Source organism: Engraulis encrasicolus, chromosome 19, assembly GCF_034702125.1.
Source record: "Engraulis encrasicolus isolate BLACKSEA-1 chromosome 19, IST_EnEncr_1.0, whole genome shotgun sequence".
Taxonomy (NCBI): domain Eukaryota; kingdom Metazoa; phylum Chordata; class Actinopteri; order Clupeiformes; family Engraulidae; genus Engraulis; species Engraulis encrasicolus.
In genome coordinates, this window is record NC_085875.1 from 50,582,007 (window position 1) to 50,602,006 (window position 20,000).

At 42.4% G+C, this 20,000-nt stretch overlaps 1 protein-coding gene and 2 long non-coding RNA genes across 3 annotated transcripts in view; 2 read left to right on the top strand and 1 right to left on the bottom strand.

Annotated features, from left to right (window-relative positions):
- The window catches only part of LOC134470257 (uncharacterized), a 2,170-nt gene extending 749 nt beyond the window's left edge, over positions 1 to 1,421 (top strand). Inside the window, exons 2-4 of the long non-coding RNA XR_010039186.1 lie at positions 413 to 453; positions 639 to 705; positions 1,355 to 1,421. This is a non-coding gene — a long non-coding RNA (uncharacterized LOC134470257). The remainder of the gene's footprint in view (positions 1 to 412; positions 454 to 638; positions 706 to 1,354) is intronic.
- Positions 1,422 to 1,970: 549 nt separating this feature from the next.
- LOC134470258 (uncharacterized) lies at positions 1,971 to 4,509 on the top strand. The gene is made up of 4 exons (XR_010031925.1): positions 1,971 to 2,016; positions 2,763 to 2,828; positions 2,972 to 3,040; positions 4,435 to 4,509. It is a non-coding gene; the product is annotated as an uncharacterized LOC134470258 (long non-coding RNA).
- A 12,825-nt stretch (positions 4,510 to 17,334) lies between these two features.
- ptger2a (prostaglandin E receptor 2a (subtype EP2)) overlaps positions 17,335 to 20,000 on the bottom strand; it is a 24,313-nt gene continuing 21,647 nt past the window's right edge. Inside the window, exon 2 of the mRNA XM_063184649.1 lies at positions 17,335 to 20,000. This exon is cut by the window's right edge and continues 1,069 nt beyond it. The gene's annotated coding sequence lies outside the window, so the exon portion shown is untranslated.

Genomic DNA, 20,000 nt, shown 5'->3' on the forward strand with positions numbered 1-20,000 from the left:
TAAAGTTTTCTTTTTTGACCCAACCCAGGTGTTTAATGCACACATGCACTTGTGGTCTTAACCGAAGATTAATCAAATGTAAGCTTTCCTGCACACGAAGTCAAAGAACAACCGACCTAGATGGAGTGCATATAAACTGAATTTAAACTTTGCACAGGGAATTGGATGAAACATGTGGGAATAGTATCCTATTTATTGAAGTGCATAGCACTTTTTTTTTTACTTGCACTTATGGTGCAATGCAAAGCATGCACTGCCTTGTTATCTCGTTTTACTTAGCATATATCTTCCTCTTTTAAGTGGAGCATTGTTTACAAGTAGCCTAGTTTACAGAATGCATGCTCCTCATTCAGGAATCCTGTGCTGTTTATACAGTAAATGCTTAACCTCACCAATTCCTTCTTTCTTTAAGGACTTCTGGCACAATGGCCTGCACTGTTCAAAGTCTGTAAGGTAAGACATTCAATGCTGATTGTCTTTAAGGTTTTTATATGTGTGTGTGTGTGTGTGTGTGTGTGTGTGTGTGTGTGTGTGTGTGTGTGTGTGTGTGTGTGTGTGTGTGTGTGTGTGTGTGTGTGTGTGTGGCTTTTCCCTAATGTTTATGATTTGTCAATCCTTTGGGCTCTTTGTCTTTTCAGATCAGTGCTGAATTCAAAAGAATCACCTTCCCCTGCAATCCAAGCAACTGTTGCTGAATTGGCTGATGTAAGTTTCTGTCTTTTTCGCCTGTCTACTTGATGGTTCCTGAGCAGAAAGCCTTTTACTATTGAGTTACACCCCTGCGTGTTAAAACCCCATAGAGAGAATCATGACCTGCCTTAGTAGTCATGGTACCAGTACATTCATATGCATGTTTCTTTTGGTGGCAGTCAGCTTCCCAATGTTGATGCCATTCATAGAATCCCAAAACAAATCAGTCCCACCACCATTTTTGACCGTAAACATGGGACTATTTTCTTTATACTTCTCCCTTGGCTACTATCACACATGCTTGAAACAATCTAAAGCAAATGTGTTCATCATGGTTTCATCAGAGACAAACAGACTTCAGATATGGATTGCTGGAACCATGTCCTCTGGTGTGATGACACCAACATGAACACATTTTTTCGGATGGTGTCAAGCATGTGTGGTGTTAACCAAGTGAATAGTACAAAGTAAACTGTCCCATGCTCATGGTCAAGTAGTGGTAGTGGGACAGACATGGTTTTAGGCTGGATGCATGGCGTCAATATTGGAAAGAGAGTGTGATTTTTTTTTAAAGTAGTGTATTTCCAGAACTCATTCTGCACAGGTTACAAATGTTCTCCTTTTTTATTCTTTGTTTCTTTCTTTCTTTCTTCATTTCATTAAGTTGTACAAGATGCACCATTTCTGAGGACTTCTGGCACAGTGGCCTGCACTGTTCAAAGTTCGCAAGGTAAGACATTCAATTTGGACTGTCTTTAATGTTTTTATTTGTGAATTACAGCGTTTTATCTCCTTTCTTGAATGTGTGTGTGGCTTTCTCCTAATAAACTTTGCACAGGGAATTGGATGAAACATGTCAGAATAGTATCCTATTTATTGAAGTGCATAGCACTTTTTTTACTTGCACTTATGGTGCAATGCAAAGCATGCACTGCCTTGTTATCTCGTTTTACTTGGCCTATATCTTCCTCTTTTAAGTGGAGCATTGTTTACAAGTAGCCTAGTTTACAGAATGCAAGCTCCTCATTCAGGAATCCTGTGCTGTTTATAAAAGCTTAACCTCACCAATTCATTCTTTCTTTCTTTCTTTCTTTCTTTCTTTCTTTCTTTAAGGACTTCTTGCACAATTGCCTGCACTGTTCGAAGTCTGTAAGGTAAGACATTCAATGCTGATTGTCTTTAAGGTTTTTATATTGTGTGTGTGTGTGTGGCTTTTCCCTAATGTCAATCCTTTGGGCTCTTTATGTCTTTCCAGATCATTGCTGAATTCAAAAGAATCACCACTGTTCCCCTGCAATCCAAGCAACTGTTTCTGAATTGGCTGATGTAAGTTTCTGTCTTTTTCGCCTGTCTACTTGATGGTTCCTGAGCAGAAAGCCTTTTACTATTGAGTTGCACCCCTGCATGTTAAAACCCCATAGAGAGGATCATTATCTGCCTTAGTAGTCATGGTACCAGTACATTCATATGCATGTTTCTTTTGGTGGTAGTCAGCTTCCCAATGTTTATGCCATTCATAGAATCCCAAAACAAATCAGTCCCACCACCATTTTTGACCGTAAACATGGGACTATTTTCTTTATACTTCTCCCTTGGCTACTATCACACATGCTTGAAACAATCTAAAGCAAATTTGTTCATGGTTTCATCAGAGACAAACAGACTTCAGATATGGATTGCTGGAACCATGTCCTCTTGTCTGATGACACCAACATGATCACATTTTTTCGCATGGTGTCAAGCATGTGTGGTGTTAACCAAGTGAGTAGTACAAAGTAAACTGTCCCATGCTCATGGTCAAGTAGTGGTAGTGGGACAGACATGGTTTTAGGCTGGATGCATGGCGTCAATATTGGAAATCTGAATTTCACCAACATGTACCATGGCAATTGAAGCAGATCATGATACAGTCTGCGATTTTAAAGGTGCAGAGAGTGATTTTTAAGTAGTTTATTTCCAGAACTCATGCTGCACAGGTTACAAATGTTCTCCTTTTTTATTCTTTCTTTCTTTCTTTCTTTCTTTCTTTCTTTCTTTCTTTCTTTCTTTCTTTCTTTCTTTCTTTCATTAAGTTGTACAAGACGCACCATTTCTGAGGACTTCTGGCACAGTGGCCTGCTCTGTTCAAAGTTCGCAAGGTAAGACATTCAATTTGGATTGTCTTTAATGTTTTTATTTGTGAATTACAGCGTTTTATCTCCTTTCTTGAATGCGTGCGTGGCTTTCTCCTAATGTTTATTATTTGATTGTTAAATCCTTTGGGCTCTTTATGTCTTTTCAGATCAGTGCTGAATTGAAAAGAATCACCACAGTCCCAGTGCAATGGCCTGCACTGTTCGAAGTCCACAAGGTAAAGCATTCACTTTGGCCACAACCCTACCCAGTGCACCTTAACAACTTGACTCCTGCTTTAAATTAGCTGTTACCTGAATGGGGGTGACTAAATATTCCAGTGGTATAAGGAGCTGCTTCTCGAATTTTTATATCTAAATTTTGTCGTACTCTGACCAGTGAATATTAGATTATTGCTTAGTACTAGAATTGGAGTTATCTGAGACAAGATGATCTGATCTGAGAAGTGCTGATGACTACCTCCCTGGTGTTCCCACGCTCAGTGTGGAGTGTGACACTAGTTTGTATGCATTGTGCTATGCTCAACATGACATTGAGAGGCTTCAGTTGAACGTGAGCAAGCTATCCCACGGTTTCGTTATTTCAATGCACTTGCTACACAATCAATGTGCAGCTAAACAAAAAGAAATATTAATATCTTCTATGTAGAAACAAAATGAGCACTACAATGAAGGGTATAATATCTGAGAGCACTTTGTTGACACATGTTTTTCGCTCTGATGGGGGGTGGAATCAGAGTCGACAACGTGCACCAGCTGTGTTACGCTTTTCATTATATTGCCCGTTGTATGTCTGCCTAGAATATTGAAGGTTTATTTTTAATCATCTTAAGTTATCAGGGAAACTTATTGAGATGGGGGAAAACTGTAAGAACTTCTTATTTCAGCCCCTTGACAGACGAGCCCTGCATGCCATATTACTGCACGCATGCACAAACGCCAGGGAGGTTCTCAATTCATCTCAGATCAGAGAATATCAGACAGCAGAGAAATGCAGTAGACTTTTCCTTCAAAATCTCCTCGCAAGGAACAGTATATACCGTACCTGTACATGCATAATGAAACTTGATCTTCTCTTAATTGAGACGAGCTGACCCTTACATCTCTGTGCTCTGAAACACCTTAAACAGAGGATTGGCATCACTGGTTGTCTACTACAAACTCCTTGTAGGTCCCAGCCAAGGAGACACAGTAGACCTGGGGTGTTGTTCCATATGAGTGAGCTTTTTCATTGGCCTGGGCCCACTGGTATTCCTGTGACACACCAAGTTTCATGTCAAAGTCTTGTCATGCTATGCAATCATCTTGCAGGCCACATAAAATTACTTCATGGGTAACAATTGGCCCTGGGTTTGAGTTTGACATCCCTGCAGAATGAAGGCAACTACACAGCTTTGGTTCTGGTATTTGACAACCTCAGGCCAATTCACACCAGCGTTAAATCATCATCCAGGTCCCACATCAGAATTAGAACTGAGGAAATCTTGACAGTGGAACAGAGGACATGCTTTGGACTTTGCAGTAACCTACTGTCCAGCTTAATGTTGATTTATTTGTTAATTCAAATGGCTTGGTTAATTTGTGTTTATTTACTTTTGTCTGTGTTGAATAGGTCATGGATGAAGTTGCCGTAGACGAAGCAATTGAAGACATCACTATTGGAATCTGCTCTGACAGAAGATTGGGCATCCCAACCTTTGGACATTGTCAGTTTTAGTGTATGAAAAGAAAGTAAAGGTCCGCAACACTGTAGAATGCTCCCAAAATATTTATTCGCACCGTGTGCGAATAAATATTTTGGGAGCATTCTACAGTGTTGCGGACCTTTACTTTCTTTTCAGTTATCTTACGTTTGGTCCAGCACCTGTGCCTACTGATGTGCGCGCATTTTTTGACTTTTTGCAGTTTTAGTGTATGTCAGTCACACACGTGACACCCAATCGGAAAGGACTTTTTTTCAGCAACTAAAAAACAGCAGTTATTTTTGTTTCTTTAAGTGAAATGTACCTTTTTTCTAGAGATCTATTTGCTTGTATGCCCTTCCAGCTCCTTGCTGGTTTTAAGAATAGCACTTGAGTGTGCATATGTTTTGTACATACTGTGTTGATTTTGACCCAAACTAAAGACAAACAAAATACCAAGACTAGACTTAAATAAGACTGGGTAATAACACAAATGTGGTCACCAAAGAGGACAACCGAATGAATGGTGGACTGCCAGATGCACGCGCACATGCATACGTGCACATGCATACACTATACGCGCAAGAGCACACACACGCACACCTACAAGTGTGGACTAATGCACTTAGTCAATGAGCTAAAAGAACTGTATGTAGAGTGAATTTAATTTGTGTCCGATGTGTTCACATGAATGATAATCCAGCCAGAGAGCACTTTTTCACAGCAACCAAACAAAGTATTTTCTTAAAGGTGCACTGTGTAGGATGGTGACCAGAGTAGGCAACTATGCTGCACATTGAAATGGTGCTGCCTATTACCAACTGTGTCCTTTTCATGAATATTTACTTAGTAATGAACGAAAATGTATTAGTATGACCAAAGGTCAGTAAGTTTACTAAAAATCTGTATTTCTAGAAATTCAAAATGACAGCCAGTGGAGAAGATTCCTCTCTTTCCCCCTCCCCCTTTCATGTATGGAAAGAGCGATTTCCCCAGTCATAACGACAACTTAAAGTTTGGTGGTGGTAAATATTCATGAAAAATGCAACATTTGTGCATGGGCAGCATGAAATCTCAAAATAAAGTACTAAAAATAATACACAGTGCACCTTTAAAGCGAATTGGACTTTCTTTTTGTTCACAGACCATGCTCGTTGTATTTCCTGCTTGTTGATTGGTCAAAGAGTAGCAGTTATTTGTGACTGTGCTTATGTTTTGTATATCTGTGTGCATTTTACATGCGAACAGTGAAAGTCAATACATTTAATCACAGAATTCTGACTCTTTTTGTTTTTGTTTGCACATGCCTGTACATCAAATTGTCTGCAATGCATTTGTATAGCCAGCCTAGACCTAATATGTTTACCGTATGTTTTTTATTTATTTATTTTTTTGGTGGGGGGGTGGATTGAGACTAAAGAATCATGTTACTGAAATGTAGCTGTATGCATGATTTAGGTGATTCCATCACCTTCAATAAACATGAAAAAAATACTTTCAAACTATGTCAAGGTTTTGTGTTTTTCCAACATATTTTCTGCTTAATGGAATACCAATTAATTGTTTAGGATGAAAGTGATTTCATCACCTCTGATTTAGGTGAAAAAAACATTTTGTGACTATTTTAAAAAATCACATTGTTCCAACACATTTTTATGATGCTGGAACATGAATAAGTTGTGTTAGGTTGAGGTGATCCAATCACCTCCGTTTAAGGTGATAAAATCACTTAAACCTTACACAATAAAAATAGGGGAAGAAATCATGTTGACCTTACACAATTGGATTGTGTGGGACCGATGTACACATTTAAATCATGTAAATCCAACGAATATTTTCTTTCAGTGTACAATGCAATGAAAACCAAAATCGAACCATGTAGAAAGTGCGTTTTTTAAATTCATTTTTCATTTTAGTTCAGGCTGCTGTTTTTATCATTAGGCCTATTTTATAGCCTATTTTATAATTATACTATATCGTAACGGACTGGCTCTGCCTCCTCCGGAGCGAGATTACCCCCTGAGATCCCCCTGAGATCCGCAGCGTTACCCCCTGTGCACTATGTGCTGTCTATAAAATGGGGTTAATTTCAAATGGCGGGTGAGACTTTCAGGAAGCAACAAGCTGAGATAGCAAGAGAGAGGGAACCATGAAGTGTGCGCCGAGAAGATCAGCATTCGCAAGAATGCTAAGCCAGACATTGATGTGAGCTGTTCCAAATTGAGACCAAACGCACAAGTCTGCAAACAAGGGTTTTGCAAAAGTGCACTACTAAAAATAAGAAAAGATATTCGTTGTGTTGATCTGAGTTATTTCTAATGTGTTGGTCACTGATTTGTATTCATTTTTGGAAAGGTAACGGCAGTCTTATTGTTGCCTGGCTGGCGCCCATCTCATAACTTAAAACAGTCGGTTGCACCGCTACAATATCGACGAAATGTTTTAAAATGTAGGCTTACAACAGTAATTTTAATGTGTGGACAATACATTATCCCGCTTATCCCGCCTTTATCAACATTAGAAAGCATAGAATACATAGTTAACCAGTAGTTTATAGTAACAGGTTTATTGCCATTTTATAGCGTGCGCAAAGAAAGATAGTTCGTGGAACGCTCATAATATAAAAAGAAAGAAAGGAGTCGCACACTGGAGCTGAATGCAGAATCAAAAACTGTATTAAACAAAGCCGAAAAAAGTAAATAAAACCAACAGACAGGGGACAAAAGTTTCGGGTCTAGCCCATCATCTTCCTTCTCTTCCTTTTCATTATACTGCTCTTGGAATTAAGCACCGAGCGATACGCTCCGGATAAGACATTGGCGCGGACGTCACCCCACCATTACGCACATAATTTAAAAAGGTTAACAAGCAACAGAGTTTGGCTACTTTCTAACTTGTTACAGCCACATTGCGCTTCAAACTGTTTGCAGGCTGCCTCGTTCACTGCGCGATATCTACTAAACTCGGGTTCATAACAGGATCATTTCTATCTGATCAGCGACAGTATTCCAGAAAAAAACATAGACAACCCAAGCACTGATGTGCGCCCTGACCATCATCATTAGCCTATCGATCCTGCTACCTGTAGGCAGAACACTGTGCGCCTGATGGTTGGCTGGAGGAGGCAACTCTAGTCTAAATAGTAGGCTACTTCACCCTTAAGGAAACTATCAACGAACTCCCCACTTGTTAAAAAAATAATAGTGTTAATAAAAGATGTCACGACAGCGGCCGGCGGACAGTGACAGTTAGCTTTCTTGAAATAACAACACTCGGACAATAGTGTAGACAGGTGCGCTAAGCGCTGGGTTGGGCTCAGCCGTGCTGGCTGCCATGGGACAGGGCTGCTGAGCTGTCTGCTACAAGCTGTCGTGCCGGGACGTGGGCTGTAGGTATCCATTGCGTGCGGCCGGTCGCTTTGGGAACTGTGGGTAAGTTGCATTTGGGTAGGCTATTGCGCGTGTTATCGTTGAATTAAGTAATTGACGAGCCCACGTCCGGCAGCAGTGGTTGAGTGTGTAACTTAACTTAGCCTATAAAGTAGCCTATCTTTTCTGTCTGGTGTCAGTTTGGAAGAGGGGTGAGACATGTCATTCCATTAAAATCTGACATTGGTAGTAGGCCTATGTAGGCATAGACCTTCCCAGAACTGACCAACAGTGACCTGCACAGACAATATTGCATCCACCAACAATGCACAGCCTACAGTTGGCTAATAATCAACTGCCACAGAAATCAGAAGCAAACGAGTGTTTATGAGACCAGCTTTGTCGTTTAAAAACAAAACAAACAAAAAACCCGGGCAGAGAGAGAGAGAGAGAGAGAGAGAGAGAGAGAGAGAGAGAACGCGCTCCTATGCAGTGTTAACATAGCGATTTCACTTCTCTCTCTCTCTCTCTCTCTCTCTCTCTCTCTCTCTCTCTTTCTCTCTTTCTCTCTCTCTCTCCCTCTTTTGTTTTTTTGTTTTTTGTTTTACTGTTGCCATGGACTTAACACGGGTGCAGGGGTTCTATAATGTTTTCCGACACTGTTATTTTTTCTGCCTCATGCGCGAACTATTTATTGTCATTCAATTTGTGCCATTATTAGGCCTATATGAATCGCGGGTAAATCAGTTTTACCACATATTTAGACTTCGAACAAAAGAAATAGGACACACGGGAATAATAGGCCTATAGCCTAAAATAGGCAGCCTGACTGGATCGATGGACGATTTCCAACAATAAAAGACATATGAAACAAAATAGGCAGCTACCAGCTTATTCAATGAATAAAACTATTGCTCAAGAACATTGCCTCGCCGGGCAGAGAGAGAGAGAGAGAGAGAGAGAGAGAGAGAGAGAGAGAGAGAGAGAGAGAGAGAGAGAGCGCTCCTATGCAGTGTTAATGTAGCGATTTAACTTCTCTCTCTCTCTTTACTGTAGCCATGGACTTAACACAGGTGCATGGGTTCTGTAATGTTTTCAACACTGTTATATAGTGTTCTGGCTCATGCGCGAACTTTGTTGTCATTCAGAATCAGAAACATCAAAGTGTCGGCAGACAGCATTCTCTTGTTGCTGGTGCTTCGCATCTAAAAAGTTACCGGAAAGTCAGAAAACTCGCTGCATGACAATGTGCTCAATGGTCAATACTTCTAGATTATTCTAGATTAGTCTAATAGCATAGACGCGCGCTCTGTCTGATTCAAAGCGAGCACAAGGGTCAATAGTCCACTTCTAGACGCATTAAACCGCACTGCTCTGATTCTAAGAGCAGGCTGTGCTTGGTCCCGCCTCTCTGCCGCAGCTGGGGCTACTCAAATACTGTTCCAGAAATGTAAGGAGTAGAAAGTAACATAGGCCTACAGATATTTGTCAAAACATGTAACGGAGTAAAGTAACGGCGTAAAAGTGAAAAAAAGCTTCTCAAATATTGTCTAGATAATTGTCAAAAAATGTAAGGGCGTAAACAACGACGTAAACGTAAAAAAACAACAACATACCAGTTAAAATGAGTAAGTACCGGTACATTTTATTTATAGATTTACATGTTTAAATCAACAAAAAAACAAAAACTTAACAGCTGATTTACATATTTAAATAAACAAAACCCGTTAAAATGAGCATTAAAAAAGCTGATTTACATTTCTAATATAGGCAGGCCGAAGAAAACCTGTTAAAATGAGCATTAAAAAAGCTGATTTACATTTCTAATATAGGCAGGCTGAAGGGACGTTTAGTTCAAACCAAAGGATCTTTAGTTCAATTTTAAAGACGTTTCGTAGGCTTTTGCGGTAGACGGAACGTCCTCGACGAAAGATCCCCTGCCTTATACGAATGGTCCAACGTTTTGTTCGAATGGTCCCCTCTCAAGAATCCATTCGACGAAAAGACCTGTACCCGTCACATACAGACATACACATGCACGCACGCGCACACGCACACACACACACACACACACACGCACACGCACACACGCACTTCAGCAGATAGCAATGACATGTCTGGGGAGCATCCAGAGCACACACTTATCTGAATGGGAAGCACACACACACACGCACATGCACACACGCAAACACACAAAAGATGAGATAACCGTTTTTGGTTCCTGCACACATACCCAGAACCCAAGTGCCCCGAATCCAGGCATTTAGCAGGCCTTCTCTTGAACCCTATTGGATGAGGCACTGTGATGGGATAGGCATGTGAAGATCCTTCTTCACCCAGCTCATGTTATCCTAAGAGTCTCCTATTAAAGCTTGATGCAGGCCTGATGACACACACGCGCGCGCGCGCGCACACACACACACACACACACACACACACACACACACACACACACACACACACACACACACACACACACACACTTCAGCAGATAGCAATGACATGTCTGGGGAGCATCCAGAGCACATACTTATCTGAATGGGAAGCACACACACACGCGCACGCTCACGCGCACACGCACACGCACGCACAACTGAGAAAAACATATTTAATGACTGTGAGGACTGAGCAGAATGTCTCCTCAGCAAAGGTCAAATGTCAATATGTGGTCCTCACAATAGTGGCAATAACCAGTACTCAGAGTTATGAACAGTTTCATGTGACACACAACACATACTGTACAAATACTCATGTGACATCATGGCTGTTCTGGGTTATTGTATTGAAAAGTCCTGTGAAGTTAGATAAAAAAAATAAAAAAATAAAGGATACATTGCCTCCTGCTATTGATTCATTTGCCGAAGACAAATAACTTTTTCAACCCGGCACTGGAGTCCTCTTGAAGTATGTTTCCACAAACAGCAGTCAGTGCTGAGGAGTTGAAGAATGCAGTTTTTAGTGGAACCAGAGAACAGCCATCAGTCATTGTTTATGTTCATGGCTGGACTGGGGGAGAAATAGGGCCCGGGCACTTTTGGCCTAAAGGGCCCCTCAAAATTAGCGGCGCAGAACTGACACACCGTTGGGCCCCGCACCCTCGGGGCCCCTATTACATTTATGAAAATAGGGGCCCATGAGGGTGCAGGGCCCACCGGGAAAAGCCCGCTATGCCAGTCGGCCAGTCCAGCCCTGCTTATGTTAACCCGCTACTCACCACACACACATGCATGCAGACACTCCCACATATTTGCAGACACACACATACTTACAGACATACACACTCCCAACCCCTACCATCCACACACACACATGCAAACACTCTCACAAGGACACTCACATACTGTATGTACACACACACACACACACACACACACGCACGCACGCACGCACGCACGCACGCACGCACGCACGCACGCACGCACGCACGCACGCACGCACGCACGCACGCACGCACGCACGCACGCACACTCACACACGCACACACACAGAAGCAACCTCCCTTCCTTCAAGAGGGAGTGCTGGGTGATTGTGCCAATCTAAGTTTGTCTGTTTCTCTAAATCATCCTCTCTGCACCGACGCCACACACACACACACACACACACACACACACACACACACACACACACACACACACACACACACACACACATACACACACACACACACACACACACACACACACACACACACACACACACACACACACACACACACACACACACACACACACACACAGAGCTACAGCTCACTGCTCTTCCCCGTAACAACAGGGCTGGTCTTGGTCTTATCATAACACACTGGTGTCTGTGTCATTTCCTTCACTGCACCTCTTCCTAGAAACGTTTTTCACACCCATTCACATTACCCTTTTGACAACGGACATACTTACTTTTTTTTGCAATTGGGCCCTTTTGACAACGTAAGAGTAAGAGGAAGTAAGAGTTATTTATGTGTCACATACAACTGTTTACAAGGTCACAACCTTGTAGGCTAGCTTGCAGTGAAATGACAGAACGGAAAGACTAACAAACAAACAACACTCTAATATATGCCGTTTAGTTTTATGCGTGTGCTTGAACAATTTTAGACGCATTTTTGAAAGAATGAGTTTGGCCCACGACTTCATCGCAGATTTGAATTTCAGACCCCTGCGAATTTGAGTTTGACACCCCTGGTGTAGGCTATTGTACTTGTATGTAGCCAATGTATGAGCTTTGCATCGGGGGACGTATAATACAGCCTCAAGAGCCATAAAACAGCCCTCGAGACATAAAGTAGGTTCCCGATCCCTGGTATGGTAGGTCATGTGGTGTTGATCACAGCTCGTGATGGATATGGTTCCTCTTTTTCTCCTTTAACCTTGTAAGTGAAGCCCTAAGCATGATGATGGGGGAGGGAGGGCCACATGCTGTGCTGTTTCTACATATGGAAACATTTACAGCCTGCCAGAGTGCATTGTGGGAATGATTGGTGTACACTAGTGTTTCTCAATGGGGGTTGTACAGGACACAGTTGGGGGTGGGGTCATTTGTATATAGTGGCAACAGTAAATAGGTAATAATAGTAAGTAATATTATTAATAATAAATAATAATTAAAAATATATAGTTTTTATTGTTGGGAGGCTTATGATGATGTCAAAATGGTGTTTGTTCAAAAAAGGTTGAGAACCACTGATGTACTGTACACAGTGTGTACATATGCTTACTTACTGTGCTGCTAAAATGGTTTATTATGCTGCTATTATTATTGTTGTTATAGTCAGACACTGTAAATGATGACAAATTTGTTCTCATGCATTGAAAACCTGAAATCCCAGAGAGCTGCAGTAACTTTGAAATGGGCTAGAGATTTACATCTTTTTTCGAGATTCTAATTTATTTATTTCTTCTCTCTCTCTCTCTCTACAAGTCTTGGGGCGAATCCGTCCCTTGGGCCTTATGTTTTACACCCCTGGTTAAGAGCCTGCAGCACTGCTGGATCGGCCATATGGCATACAAGGCATTTGCCCGGTTGCCAGTTGATTATTTTTGCCCTCCCCCTAGTAACGGTCAGTTACTCTGAAGCAGTCTACTCTAACATTTTGGCTGTTTCAATGAGCCAAATTAGTTCAGGAATGTTTGGGGGCGGGGGGGGGGCAGGGCGGTTACCCTACACTCTTAGAATAGCAGGTTCCTCGAGGAACCTTTTAGGGTTCCTCACCATTGCCACTGGGGAGGAACCTTTTTGATTCAGAGAGGTTCCTCAAGGAACCCTTATAGAAAGGTTCCTTGAGGAACCCTTTTGAAAGGTTCCTTGAAGACCCCTGGGGGTATTTATTGATACATAATAATAATAATAATAATACTAATAATAATAAAAATAACAATACATTATTATTATTATATTCATTTATTATATATATATAATAATAATGGTCCATCAAGTATTCAGGCACGCAGCGCTGTGACGCTTTATAGAAATTACAGTGGCTGCAAATGCCCGGCCCGACTGTTTGCTTGAGCCCAGCCCTGGCCTGCGGGGCTGCATTGTGGGGATGATTGATAGTCCTGCTGAGATGAAGTAAGCATGGGGGTGATGTTACTCAAACAGAATCACTGACAGGATAACAAGGAGTCGGTTTCACCACGTGGTTTTAATTACGAGACTGTTATTTTCACATGCGCTCAATGACACATATGGATTTCCGCAGAACAAAATAATACCAAAATGTACACAACATTAGCTCACATTGAGTCATTCCACAACAATTTATTTCTCAAACATCACATAAGCTGCACATTTAATGACAGAACAAGCTTGACAGATCCGAGTGCAATCAGTGTCTAAGACAGTATGTACTGTACTAAGTCAGTTCACCATCGATCACCCCTCACGTTACATTGCTAATGTGTACTGTGCTTACAACAATCAGCTGCAAATACATTTACATTGAGCTCCAACATGCACACACCCAGACACATATGAACACTACTGTACTCATTGTAGCATAAATGCACACACACACACACACACAATCATATGCACATTACCAACCAATGCAGGGAAATCTGCACTTTTTAAATAAGTCAGAGCTTTAGGTTGACCTCATGTTGCATTGAAGCCAAACACACACACACACACACACACGCACACACACACACACACACACACACACACATACACATACACACACACACACACACACACATGCATGCGCACACGCACACACAGTCTCGTTTGCATTTCACAACAAGCTGCATCTACCAACTTGCAAACACTCAAAACTCCCTTGGCAGCACTCAGAGATAGCGGTAAGATAACGGTAATACTTTAGAGCAGGGTTCACATGTTGGTCAGGAATACATGCCTAATTACTGTGTCTGTATACGTTGTAAGAGATGTGGTAAGCAAAACCAAAGGCCTACAAGGTCCTTACTAGATACTTCTATCAATAATAAAGGTCTTATTGGATATGGACATTGCAAAAGATATTTGTGAATACACGAAGGATATAGCATATGATTGATTTGGCTCAACACAAGTCATGTAACTCATTGATACAGATGTCTAGACATGTATTAGAAGCTAACATTTTCAGCGCTGCATATTCCACCAAGTCTGTTGGCCTGTTAACAATTTAGTTTATTCTCAATGACCAATTGCATTACAAGTTTCAATCGAAGGTGCACTCAAACTCAGGGATGGTTGCAAGCGCAGATTTCTGTAGGGCCCAGGGGCCCGTGAGCCAAGGGGGCCCTGAAGCCCAAGCCTCCGGGCAACAAAAAAACAACCCACTTCAACCCAGAACCTCTTGCTTCATTTAATCATGTGGAATGACTCATTTAATGCATCATGTCCAGGTCCTGTTTATCTCATTATCAATGGCATTACAAAACAACCAAAGTGGTTATCTAATTTAAATGTTGGGCAACAAGACTCCTAAACCAGTTGACCCTTAGGCTGCTTCTGTTGAAAAAATAATGGACTTTGGCAGGAAAAATACCCACAATGCATTTCCCCTCATCCCCTGGCTCAATCAGCAGGCCAGAGGGCATTGTTTCGTGCTGCAACTGGTCTGGCTGGGCCTGTGATTTGACCTTTCGCCTTCAGGTCAAGTCTCGGGCCGCGGGAGTTAAGGAGGGCTTGTGTGTGTGTGTGTGTGTATGTGTGTGTGTGTGCACGCTTGTCTGTGTGTGTGTGTGTGCGTGTGTGTGTGTGATGTGTGCACTCACTTTTGTGTCTGTGAGTGTGTGTTTGTTGGAGTGGGGTTTGGGGGTTGAACATGTGGCAAGACTGTGGCGTGAGTGAGTGAGTGAGTGAATGATCAGTGTGAGTGGCAGTCAGATATCTCCCAGAAGCCTTTGCAAGAATGCCTTTTGATGTGGCAGCTTTTACATTCTTTTTAATCAGCTACGGCAAAAGGTCAAGAGGTCAGCGGAATGGAGGCCCTGACCTCCTCCCTACTCTCCTCCTCAGAAACAGGGAGACTCCAAAGCAGCCGAACCGCCTGGGAAATTACTTTATAGTCAGCCCTCTCAATAAACACACACACACACACACACACACACACACACACACACACACACACACACACACACACACACCAAATGTGCAGCCCTGCTCTCTCTCACACACACAAACACACACAAACACATGCACGCGATTGCATGCACACGCGCACAGGGCCGGTTCTGGCTTATTTGGTGCCCTAGGCAAGTTTGAGTTCTGGCGCCCCCCCCACCCCCCCCACCCCGCCTTTCCTTTGAAAGAAAAAACAACCTCTTTCTTATAGCCTACCTTACAGAACACAAGAGTGATATCCGTAGTAAGCTTAACTAAATAGCATCAAGAACAATAACCATTTTTCATCAAATGGATTTGTGGTTCTTTTTGACAGGCGACCAACACATCAGATTGAGTCGCAAGAAAGTAGCTTCACTGTGTGGTGTGTTGGATGTGATGGTGGTGGGGCCCCCAACCCCAGATGAGAGGGAGGTTATCAATATGTTTGAATTGTAACGTGAAATTGAAATGCCAGGAGAGTGATACAGTACATTTGCATGTAAAATGCATGTGTAGACAATAAGCCTACCAAGGAGTGCTGTCTTCCAAACCAATTTCATTTCTGGACTGGAAATAGTGGTGCATTTGTGAGTAGGAGAATGAGAAGGGGGCTATCTATGTGTTTGAACTGGAGGGACAGGGTGAGAGAAAGGGAGAAGAGCTGTCACGCTATTGAATTTCATAATATACAAAATATAGTAAATAGCCTCACTTGTCTGCTGTGCATGGTTCTGTTACATGATTAATGTAATGTAGGCTATGTCATTCTGGTCTGGAAATTAATGTTTTTTTAAGCTTATAACAAGCAGGTAACATGTGGATGGAAGGAGATATGGCAGCTAAAATGGTTTTAAACATTGCACCAGTCTTACTTTACATTGCTTGTCAACCTAAGCAAGTATTATGATATCAGGTGGGTGTTAGTGAGTAGTGAGTAGGCTACTAACAGCTACTTTACTGGATTTCATTGCTTGTCATACTTGGCTAATGTTAGCATGCTAACTAGCGATTTCTCTGATCAAAAACAAAGCTCTTTTTCTCTCTAATTCCAAATAGTAACCTCATAACTATTAGGCTTTCCATAATCACAAACGGTTGCTGATTAAATCACGTAGTTCCAAAACACCCTCTGAAACTCCTGCATCATGCAATGAGTGGTTTAATGAGAACATAATAATCTCCATCCAGCAGAGCAGCGCTACTGTTTGCGCTTGCCCTCTCTGTCTCTCGAGTGAGTCTTCAAATTCAAAATAGACCGCACGCTGTCACTCGTCCCGCCCCCTTTCTCAGAACTGTCTGTTTATTGGTTCACAGACTTCCCAGAGACAGTTGGAAGCGATATTACTATTGGCTGAGGGGCGCTTTGCCGTGAGGAGCGCTTTCGCCACTCTTTGTTGATTGCGACTTCATAAAAAAACTTCATATCGCAAAATTACGCATAGGAGAGCGCCATTTCGGCGCTCTTTCTTCACATGGCGCTCTAGGCGACCGCCTAGCCGGCCTATGCTAAAAACCGGCCCTGCACGCGCACACACACACAAACTAACACACGAGCACACACACACACACACACACACACACACACACACACACACACACACACACACACACACACACACACACACACAGAGTAAATGTTTGATGACATCAATCATCTCCCAATGGGGTAGTGTTTGTGGGGGGTGGCTAAGTAAAAACAAACAAGCATTGAAGACCCTCCTAAGAGCAATTGAGGCTCTCCTAAGAGGCAGCTTCCAGCTAAGAACGGCTATTTGGAGACCAGGGGAATCACTCTTCCCTTCCCTCTCTAGGCTGGCTTCTCTGTGTGTGTGTGAGCTTGTGTGTATGTGTGTGTGTGTGTGTGTGTGTGTGTGTGTGTGTGTGTGTGTGTGTGTGTGTGTGTGTGTGTGTGTGTGTGTGTGTGTGTGTGTGTGTGTGTGTGTTTGCATTCTTGTTTTCCCTGCCTGCGCCGCCTGGAGTTAGCTGGAACATCAGGCCAAGAGAGGAGCCCTCAGGGGACCACCGGAGCCCACAGCCAAACAACAACAAAACAAACAAATAAACAAACAAACACACAGAGTGGTATGAAGTAGAAGCACAAGTAATCAGACTTCTTCAGACTTCAGACTTCTTCATCAGACTCTGATGAAGACGCATGTTGAAATGTTAGTCTGATTGCACTGATAAAATAAACTACAGGAAATAGACATCTGTGTGGCACCAGATTTTTCTTCCTTTTTGTTTGTGATTTGGTCCTGCTCTGGTTGCACCGGATTGTTACTTTAGAAGTGCGGAGTACGCATTTCCTTTGTCTTACTAGTTTATGATATCACATGGTTTTAACTTGTGCTCCAATTACATCTGTAAGAGTAATCTTACTTCCACTTTAAACAACACTGCAAACAAACAAACATAAAACAGACAGACAGATGTGCCCTCCTCACACAAAAAATATAAAAATAAACTGATAATAACAAAAGATAACAGCAGCATACTGTGGTGCGAAGAGGAATGACACGGCAACGTTGGAGTAAAACTTAGGTTTTTCTTTTCTTCTTCTGTTTTCTTCAGACGAATAAAAGTTTCATCTTTTAACTTTCATCTTTCAACTTTTATATTTTCCATCAAAACATGTCAGGTAAAAGATAAAAACATTAACATGTATGTCTGAAGTAAAAGAAAAGAAGTTTCACTATAACAGTTAGACATAATGAACGTCATACATCTGGCAACGTTGGGAGTTTAGAGAGTTCCACATGTAGGATGTTTATTACGGTATGTGTAACTGTTATATTTCTATGAGTGAGTTCCAAAGAACTCCAAAGCGGCTGAATGACTGTTGCCTTCTCAAAACTCACTGCAGTGGAAAAAAAACCACGTCAACAGCAGCACACTGTTTACCAGCTTTACTTGTACGTCTTTTAGGTCATTCACACTTACGCATCATACTTACAGCTTATCTACACATCACATACCCATTCCCACCAATGCACCAGGCCTGCCTTCTAAGGCAGTGGTTCTCAACTGGAACAGTCTTGGGACCCATCATTTTCCACTCTCATTCGGTCGCGACAAAAAATTTTTAGCGTTCAAGTCAATTCAATGCAATTCTCAAAATGTAACCAAGACTCGATCTTGCATAAACATTCAGATTGTATCTATGACGACAGATGACACAGAGTTCACTAGCCTATCAAAATAAAAGTTGTAAATTGTTGCAGGAAAAGGCTCCTTTTTTTTTAATTACGTTTTTTTTACACCAAGGCTCCGCGACCCACCCTTGACCCCTCCACCACCCACTTTTGGGTCGCGACCCACCAGTTGAGAAACACTGTTCTAAGGTACATCCAGGATGTCTAGAGAGAGACGGTGTCAGAAGCAGCAGAGGCACTCCACAACATCAGAGAGCATCCATTACATAACATCACATTACATAAGACTTAGCTGACGCTTTTTTCCCAAAGCAACTTACAGTTATTCTACAATGGTATTTAGTTACAGAGTATTGGGGTTAGGTGCCTTGCTATAAAGGGCACCTCAGTCATGGAGTGTGGAAGTGAAAGGGTGGGATTTGAACCGGCAACACTCTGATCTAAAGCCCATGTCTTTAACCACTAGGGCTCCGGCTACATTCACATGTTTTTGGCAGAGGTTTTGGCAAAGCCTGTACTATCACACCATGTTCCTGTGTGCTTGGCACAACCTCTACACTCACAAGCGAGATAGTCTGGAGGCTACCGTACGTGCATAGCCCATAGCCAAACGTGTCAGTTTTCTGTTGTGAACTGGACTGTGAACTGTTCAACTGTTCAAACAAACAGCAAGCTTCTGTTTGTCATCACCAGTCATTGTAGGATAGCCACTGGAGATTTGCCAGTCCATGCCAAAACCCTGTGTGTGCCTATGCCACCCCAGTCTCGTGCAATCACACCATGGTCCTTCCCTCTTCCCCCTACCCGCCCTGTGGAGTGTGGAGTTACTGTACACTTTTCGCACTCAACGGCCGCCATGTTTGTGTCAGATTTGTCAAACAGCTGAATCTCTGTGATAACAGCATAGTTTTGATTCCAAAGACAATCGCCATGTGTATCAGAGGCAGGGGTAACTTTAAAAAGTGTCAGCATAATGAACAGTGCCTTCCGTGATGAATTGCATATTGGCGGTTGGTAAACTCGGATGACACGTGACCAACCGTCATTTCCGTTAAGTGTATCAGACAGAACGGGAATCGGAATGTACTCGCCTCGTGAATCGCGGAGGGTGGAAAGGGTACTTCACTGCACTCAAACAAGGTACACAGTACAGAGGGTGAATAATGGAACACACCACATGTCTCAGTTCTGAGTGCATGAGTCCAGTCCGGTCTAGCAGCACAGCCCATGGCATGGCATGGCAGACCCTGTGATGACACACGCTGATGAAACGCGTTGGTGATTTTAAATGTACAAGCCCACCAAGATAAAGATTGTTTTGGACTTTTTCAACCAACTGAAGTGCCTGCACCACGGATTTTTCCTCCCATTTTGTTGAGCGTTGCACCCTCCATGAGCACCGGTTGATTTTGAGGGATACTAGTAGCGCTC